We start from the raw sequence: 9,060 nt of genomic DNA, 5'->3' as shown, positions 1-9,060 counted from the left end.
CATTAATTTTATTATTAAAAATAAAGTTTTATTTTATTTATGTTGATCCTTTAGGTTTTCATTTGGGTACTGGAAACCAAAATATAAAAGCTCCAGAGCCAAACATGAAGAATGCCAAGGTGATGGAGAATGGAAGAGCCAGAGACCCCCAGCCCCATAAGTGCCTTCTAGTCTGTCTCAGAAGATAGCTGAAATTTAAATTACTAGTTCATTAGCAGAAAAAAAAAATCCCTACTTCAACCTTCACTTGTTTGCTCAGGGTTCTCTGTGGCTGAGACACAACCATGAGCTAAAACCAGGTCTAGTTTTCTGGGAGGAGAAAAGGAACAGTGGTAGAAATATGCATGTAACATAAGAGAGAGGGCAAATTGTCTCATTTTAATATTTTATCTAGAGACGAGTTTACTACTGCGCTGTTCTTAAGTCTCCCTGGAGGTAGCAGAGCCGAGAGGGAAATGATGCTGATCCCTGGAATCTTCTGCTTGCCCCTCAATGCCTCCCAGCCTTCCCCCTCTCCACAGGCCTCCTCTTAGGACCTTTTAGAAACACAAAACGGGCCAGGTGGGGAGGCCAGGCTGGAGGAGGGCTGAGAAGCTGCCCTCACTGACCACTCCTGTCTTCCTCACTAACAGGACTGTGAGCTCTGCGAAAAGAAAGGACTTCCTGTGCATAAAGATGGCGAACTCAGAGCTTTTGTAAACTGATTTGGAAATTACTTGCCTTGGAAGTGAGGGTGGAAGATGGAGGTTGGAGGTTGGCTGACTGGAAGGATTATAGGAAAGGGCTGAGCAAAAGTGTCTAGGTAGACGCGCTGGGGTGGGGCCTTAACATTTGTTCATGGGGCTTGGCAGTTGTGAAGGACCAAGGAAGCAAAGCATTAGAGAGTGTCCATTTTGCACTCTGCTTTCTAATCTCCTTATGGAAGGCAACGTACAATCAATCTCCACAAACGAACGAGAATTGGTGGAGTCTAAATTCTATTTTCCAAAGCCAGAGAATTCATAACAATGGTGGGTTTAAAAAATTCTAATGGAAAGTGTATTCTCAGAACGCAACGCGGCAATTGTTTTTTAAAGCGGTTATTTATTATTTCCTAGAGAGACTGGTTAACTGTAACGTAGATGTAACAAAATAATGAGGCGAATGAACCCTAACTGTACATACTCTTGACAGAAATGAAATGCACACAGCATCGTAGCAGGTGAAGTGAAGCATTGTCTATCATGGCTGTTTTTCTTGGCTGCTTCTCAGATTGTGTGGGGGATCCTAACCTCAGGCACAATAGCATTCATAAAGAGCCATACATTGCTGCTCTTTCTGCAACGACACATAAATACTCATTTTCAAACGAAAACGATCTTATTAAATACCATTCATTCATATCTGGATTTACAGATGCTTGTTATGTTGGAAAACCTGAACCCAATATAATCCTTGCATCCTGAGAAAGATAGAAAGGAAATAGTGGGTTAGAACATTACAAGGTCATAATAAACAATGGTTTCCAAATGCAGGGAATTAGTTATTTTTATTCTGTAGTTGGACATTTGGAGAATCATGATATTGTCACTCTTGGTTTTTTCTTGTTTTAACAAAAAGGGGGCTAAATGTATTGTTAAGGGATGGGGCATTAGGGAGGTTACTATAAAAAATAATTTTTATTGGGCTAACCAAAGGCTGTGTGGGTTTGATTTCTTGTGACCATTGTATACTTCCTAAATCACATGGTAGTCTCATGACAGTTAGGTGTGTGTGTACTGACAACGGTGATTCTCTTTGGAGTAAACCAAATTAGGATACATACTTGAATTATAGAAATGCTGATAGGCCATGCTAATCACCACGCCCATTTTTATGGAAACACAATGCTCTTTCTGGTTGGTTGTCATCATTACCCCCTTCTGTCCTCCAACACCCTTTAAAAACCACAATTCAACCCATTCCTCCCCAAAATCGAATATTAATGCAATTTGCGTTTTTGATGGAACTACCATCAAGCCTGCAATGCCCCGCAGCTGAAATAATATTTAAAATAGAAGGGATTTGACATTTGAGAAGTCAGTGGTTTGAAATACCCAGTTGTACTTAGCTAATTCAGTCCTTAACCTCTGGTTTCAAATAAATCAATTACAGTCGATTCCACTTCAGTTCAGAAGTGCACAGGGTTTTAGTTAATTGAATACATTTTATTCACTTGCTAGGAATATTCATTTATCAAAATTCCAAATATAATATACATTTCTTTACCACTCAGGTTACGTTAGACTGCACAATCAGATCCAATTTGCCCTGGTTTCCCCCAAATCCTGTTTGAAGTCCAAATGTTACCACTCTGAAACAATGTCTCCTCATTCCCTTTTCGTCCAAAAGTAAATTCAAAAAAAAAATTTTTTTTTTGGTCCAACAGGAGAGCTGATTTCTCCCACAAAGAAGATATATTTGGTCACCAGCCTTGTGTTAAGTTTAAATAGGTTAAGAAAAAACTGGATTAATTAAGTTTTTTAAAAGCATAGCCTGGAAATTAAAAAAAACAAAAATAAAAAACAACGCGCATGGTTTCCATTAGAGCTTAACTTTGCCAAACTGACAGGTATGACAACATTTTGTGGTCTCAGAGTCACAGCCCCTTTTCTTAACCCTCTCCCTCCTCTGCCTCCCACCCTCTGGCTTTTAGAGAAGTGCTTGAATAAATACCAAGCTGTTAACTGAAAGCAGTACAGTTAAATGTGCCTAAATGAAGTTGTGCTTTAAACAGATATTGATGTATGCAGTGTTTTATATTTATTGTTTGTAGCATCCTGCTGGCAGCAGTTTACTGTTTGGAGAGAAAAGGGGTTAATTAGCGTCATTATCAATCACTAATGCTTGCCTAACGTGTCCAAAGAATAATCAAGTTAGAGGACGGCATGAAGCCAACAGCTGCTTCATCCCAGTTACAGATCTCCTGAGCCGCTGGGGTATAGGGTGGAGGGGAGGTGCGGTGAGGGGAGAATCTTCATTGCTTGGGTAAAGGGGTTATAAAAATCGGATCAACTCGAGAGAGATCTGGGAGGCAGAAAATACACCATAAATAACCAGTGTTTTTCATTCTCTGAGTTACAGGTGCACAGACACAGCGGCTCTGAAACAAGAGTTCTGAAATTTGCTCTTTAAATTCCTTCTTGAGTACCCAAGTTGGAGATTTGAAGAAACACATCCATGTGCTACATGGAGAGAGAGAGAGAGAGAGAGACAGAGAGAGAGAGAGACCAAAGATAAGCTCAAGTTAACTTCCAGCATCACACAGACATTGCCTCCCAGAAGAATAAAACCATAGAACACGACAGGTAATATCAGTTCCCTGCATCCAGTCGTACTCTGCTCGGGGACCTTTTCTCCTTGTGAATTCCAATGAACAATTATTTTCTAAGTTAAACTTCATTTAATACCTGCCATGCACAGGTATTCTGGTTCCAGATTCTTCTTCTTACTACTCTGAATGACACTGTCCTCCCGTGACCTACCTTGGGTAAGAAATTGAAAAAGTGTGACCTTCTTATGGGTTCCTTTCAGGAGAAATTTGCCTTTAAAAACTTCTTTGCTAAGTTAGTCATGAGTTAGAACTAAAATTCCCACTCATGACCAGAGTTTAGTCAACTGTTCTTCAAAGGCAGGGAGCAATTGTTTGGAGATAGGCCATATATAAACAGCAAGGAGCTGTATGATTGAATGAAACACTGATTTCTTTCTACAAAACCAGTAGCCACAAATCCTTTTTACCCACGTGGACATAAATGGGAACTATTCCCAAATTGTGGGTGGAAGTCTTAACTCCAAGAGTATGTGACTGGTTTTCCCCACAATGGACAGCAAGGTCACCATCAGAGTGGGAAAAAAGAAGGATGTTGGGATGGAAAATGATATAATTCATGTTTATGGAAAGTCCTGTGTTTAAACATTATAATCTACTGCTTACCATCACGATAAAGGAAAAGAAGAGGAGGAGGAAGAAGGGGAGAAGAAAAAGATTCTAGGCTGAAATTGGGGGTCCCAAAACTAAATGTTTAAAAGTCTTATTCATGTGGAAGACTGTATTTCCATTTTATCTTTGATGTCTGGACAGGACAAGAGAACCAACTTAGCCTTCACAGATTTTATTGCAGAACAGAACAGAAATGGTTAGCAGATTATTAGAGAAATTGTAGAGAGAGATTATTGTAGAGAAGCCCAGGGAGGTGGTATTCTACAGTGGATACAACAGCGCCCCCCCCCCCTTTCTGGGATGGTATCTGTTTTTAAGTGGCCCTCCCGGTGCTATTGCTTAGGGTACCATGATTTTTCTAGGAAATCAAGACCAGGTCTGGCGGTTGGAGATGTAGCTCAGTGGTAGAGCTCTTGCCTAGCATGTAGGAGGGAGGCACTGGGTTCAACTGAGGCACAGAAAACAGCAAACAGCAAACCTGAACACAAGCCCCCCAAATGGAAGTGGTGAAGCCTCAGAGCAACTCATCAACCCACCCTGGCACGAAGTTCTGATTCCATCAGATGCTCCAGTTTTATAGGTCAGTACTGGGGCCTGTTTTTGCCTGGGAACAAATCTCTTCTAGCTTTTCCTTTGAGTTCCTCTCGCTTGTCAGTCTGAAAATCCAACCTATCCTGGGGATATGGGATATATATATATATATATATATATATATATATATATAATAGTCAAACTAAATTTAGCTAATATAGCTTAAAATAAATTTTTTTCCTGAGGCATTGAGTTAATGCTAGGATCAAATTTCCGTTTGCTTCGTCAGCTACCAGATCCTATTTCAGGATGCCCCCTGTCTTTTTTGGAGCCCCCAAGTCTGGATTGCGCCTTTGTCCACAGCATGGAACCGGTCCCCAGCGCCGGGCTCCTGGACCCTCGCCTGGGAGGTGGTGGCGCTGTGCGAATCCGGGACAGGGCTTACGGGGTCCACCCGGACCCACCTGCCAGCCAGGGCACCCCCCTCTTTAAATCCCCTCTGGGGCGCCACCTCGCGCCCCTTTGTATTGGGAACAATTTGCAATTCGATTTTGAGGCTCAGGCGTTGCGGGTGGAGTGGGGTGGGGCGCTGGGAGTCGAACAGGAGTGGGAAGTTGCAGTCTCACCTGGGTTTGGGTCCAGGGGGACCCAGAGGGTCCTCGCTGGGGACGGGAGAGCACACAGGGACCTGGCCACCAGCCCTCGCGTCCACATTAGACCCAATTAAACTGCAGTGAGACCCTGGGAGGGAGATTCGGGGTTCGCCGGGCCTGGCACCTCTCCCCGCGTGCTTGGGGTGCCAGTGACCGACGGCCAGGAGGCTTCAGGTCAGAGGTTTAAAGGCCTTTTTCACCGGAAAGGGAAAGGTGTTTTAATTAAAGATCGGAGGAGGGACCTGGGGAGCTGGTGGACCCCACGATCCCGCGATCCCCGGACGGCGCGCAGATGCAGCGTCCCGGGCCGGGATCTCCACGCAGAGCGAGCCGCGTGGGCCCCGCTCCCGGCGAGCGCGCCCCTCTCCCGCCCCCGTCACCGGTGCTGCCCGGATCGTCGGCAGCGGCCTTTCCTCCCCCGCACCCTCGCGGCCCTGGCCATCATAGCGCTGACCACCGGTCACTCGGGACCCCACCACCCCTGAGCTACCCGCTCCCAGCCACGGGGCACCGGATCTTTACAAAGTCGTGAGGACTTTGCTTTCTTGCAACAACTCTGGTGACCTTGCAATCCGCGTGGGCGCGAGCAGTGGGACATTCCTTAGGGGAGCGCGTGTTTGCCCCCTGGGGCGCCCACTTCCGAGCAAGAGTGTCCGGTCAGGACGACTCCGGAGCGGTTCTGGGTGGCGCAGTCCCAGGCCCATTTGCATCTCTGGGCTCCCTTCCCTCCCCAGACCCCCCCCCTCCCCCGCCGCCGCTTTGTAAAATGCTCTCCGGCTTCTCCAGGGCGGGGAGGGGCGCGCAGATCGTTGATATTCCGGGTCCAGCCGCTCTCCGCGCTCTCATTCTCTAAGCTCAGCCGGGGGGAAGCGTCGCCCCGGGCCAAACATATGCTTCTTTCCAGCGCGCTAATCCACCTTCAGCGTGGAGGCATAATTGCTCCAGTGTCCATGGATTCTCTGCGCTTTGTCCCTCGCTGGCTCCCATCAGCCGTGGCACACGCCATTTCAATCAAATCTTTTCAGAAAACTGTCTCCTTTTATCAAGTCCCAGCCCCTGCGAACGACGGGAGCATTTGACAAAACACCCCGCGTGTTCCGCCCGCCTTCCCGGCCCCGGCTGAGAGCTGGGAGCAGCGATTATGACAACTCTTGGGGGAGTTCAGTCTTCGAGAAGGGGTGTGAAAAGAGAGGGAGAGAGGGAGAAGGACTGAGAGAAAAGCAGCCTGGACCCAAACAGGTTCTTTCTAAGCCCCTGGTGTCAGGTGCGTTGGATAGAAAGGTCAAAGGTCACCCTCAAAGCTAAAACATGTTTCATCTCTGTTATTTTTTTCATCCAAGCCTCAGAAATCGGCTGCTTCTGCGGAGTGTTTGGGCAGCCCAGTGGGATAAAAATGACAGGCAGAAACAAGCTCAGTAAATGGGCAGAGCTCAGGGAAAGGCCCTGCCTGGGGATGTTACTATTGGGCTCTGCCTCGGGAAGCAGGACCAAAAATTCCCCACCCGAATGCCCTGCACAATCTTTCCATCTCTCTTTTGTTGCTGGCGACAGGCATCAATAAAGGTCGAATCTGAAGATCTTCGTACCTTATATACTTCCTTGGCAAATGAGAATTCTTGCACACTCTTGATTTAGTATGTTGATTAGATTCTTAGCTTCAGGAGAAAAAGACTTTCATTGATTAGGAGAAAAGGAAAGGGGAATGACCGAGTGCAACGATGAACTCTACAGAAGGCCTTAGAAGCAGATATAAAAATATTTTTGATGCTACAGAAAAAAACCAGGTGCAAAAGAGGAGGTGTGAGGCTGGATTTTTGTTTGGCAATTATTATGCAAATCCACCCGAACCGAGGAGGAGATTGTAGTTCTATTATGAGAACACAGCTTTGGCACTTGTTTATAAAATGAGAACGTCAGGGTAATGAATAGTTTTCTTCATATCCCAAATCACCTCGCACTGAGACTGATTTCAGGGACTTAGGTAGTTTCGTTATCTTTCCAGAACAGTTTATGAGGGACAGGGTCCCTCTTCCCAGCCTCAGGCCACAGCAGACCCTGAGGATGTGACTCTCCTTGGGGAGCTTTTCAGCCCATTCTCCTCTTCCTGTGCCCATGACCAGGTCAATAAGACTGAAGTGCCCGAAAGGGATAGGTTCTGTCTGCTCGAAGAGACCTTCGGTGCCAGCCCCTCTGCCCTCAGTTCACTCCCAGAGCCAGATGAGATCGCTGAGGTCCTCCTAGGTTAACCAAGTGCATGAGCTAAATCCACTGTTCATGTCAAGATCTAGGCATTTAAGCCCAATGTCCATGGTTAGAGTTTTAGTACTTGATTGAAAAAATGCCGCATCAACTCTTCTAGCATGTTTAGGTTGTGGGATGGGAAGTGACAGGATTTGGGGGAAAAGGCTGCCCTGACTCATTCTAGAGACTGGAAAATAAGACACATTCCTAGCTAATTAGCTTCATGTCTTTGGTAACAAGAAATCACTGTTACCATTCTGAGACTAAGAAATGGCTAAAACCCTTGGAAACTTCAACCATGAGGATTGTCAGGAGAAACAGAGGGACAGTGATTTTTAAGTTTTTGCTCATTGGCTTATATTATGATCTTTTTGTAATTGTAGAACAAAAGCAAGACTCAGTAACCCTCAAACCTCAGTCCTTCTTTTCCTTATTCCTGCAGCTGCATGGTAGGTGGTGGTAGAGGGGTGGATTCAGAAGAAGCAAAAGATAGTTGTTTATTTTGATTCTGTTTCCCATTTCTAGTTTCCTTAGCCAGCTGAATAGAAATACCCAATATAAGGTTTTCAAAAAGGGAAACTTTCCTTGGAATATGGGAGTGATGAGTCCTAAAGTTGAGGATGTTTCTTCCAAGCCAAAATGTCCTATGAAATTCAGAGGCTGGGCAACTGGGTTTGTCATCTTTACTATGAGATATGATCAGTGGTTCCAGCTCTAGAACATGGTGGGCTTGGAGAAAATTTACTATTAGGAATCAGAGTTCCAGGGACTTTCTACCACCATTAGGAACTACACCCATGAAAGGTTTAGCACTAGAGGATAGAGGAAAGTTCTGGCTTGGAAAATCTAAAATGAAACTAGTGCATTAATAAGGAGGTCATTCTTAGAGGAGTTTCCTTTCCCACACGCTGAAGAAGGTCAGTCAAGCTCTCTCCGAACCCCACCTACATTCACTGCTTTCCAACTCTCTGTTTTGAGGCTGAGTAGAGTCTTCCTGGTTCAGCTCAGAAAAGCCAAGCAGAGGTCTGATAGGGGTCCCTAGACCACTGCTCTCATACAAGCTCTAGGCATTCAGGGCTTCTCAGTGACATAGCTTAGAAGAGGGAGAATCCACCTGCTTCTTTCTTAGGGGCCTTTTGCCACCAACAGAGGGAAATTAGAAGCTTATAGGGGAGGAACCCTGGATCTGGAAAATCTCTGTAGCGTCACTTTCAGCCCTTAGAGATTAGTGTTACATTCAAGAAGAAGGGCATAAGGAGAACAGAAAAGGGGGTGCAAAGGAAGGTCATGGATGGGGGATGAACACGATCAAAACATGTGCATGTATGAAAACACCACATTGAAACCCAAATTCATAGGCACTAATACAATAGATTTTGAAACAAACTAGTATCATACCAAGAGAATCAAATTACTGGTGAGATGCTAGAGCAATGTAGAAAAACGATGACACTAAGTTTGCAAAAACTCTTATAAGGGGAAGAATCTAGAAGGAAATAAGAGCTCAGGGAACCCTGGAATTTCTCTCAGACCCCAACATCTTCCTCTTTCCCCCCTCTGAGCATTTTGGCTGAACTTAGTGTTTCTTTGTATTTCCTTCTTTCGCTGAGAAAACCTTAAGAACCTTCTACTAGGCTTAGGTTTAACCACAACCTTTACTGAATCTGGCTTATG

Source organism: Heterocephalus glaber, unplaced genomic scaffold (assembly GCF_053883595.1).
Source record: "Heterocephalus glaber isolate CG9 unplaced genomic scaffold, H.glaber_assembly_v1.0 deba00001472, whole genome shotgun sequence".
Taxonomy (NCBI): domain Eukaryota; kingdom Metazoa; phylum Chordata; class Mammalia; order Rodentia; family Bathyergidae; genus Heterocephalus; species Heterocephalus glaber.
Note: the sequence above shows the minus strand (reverse complement) of the source record.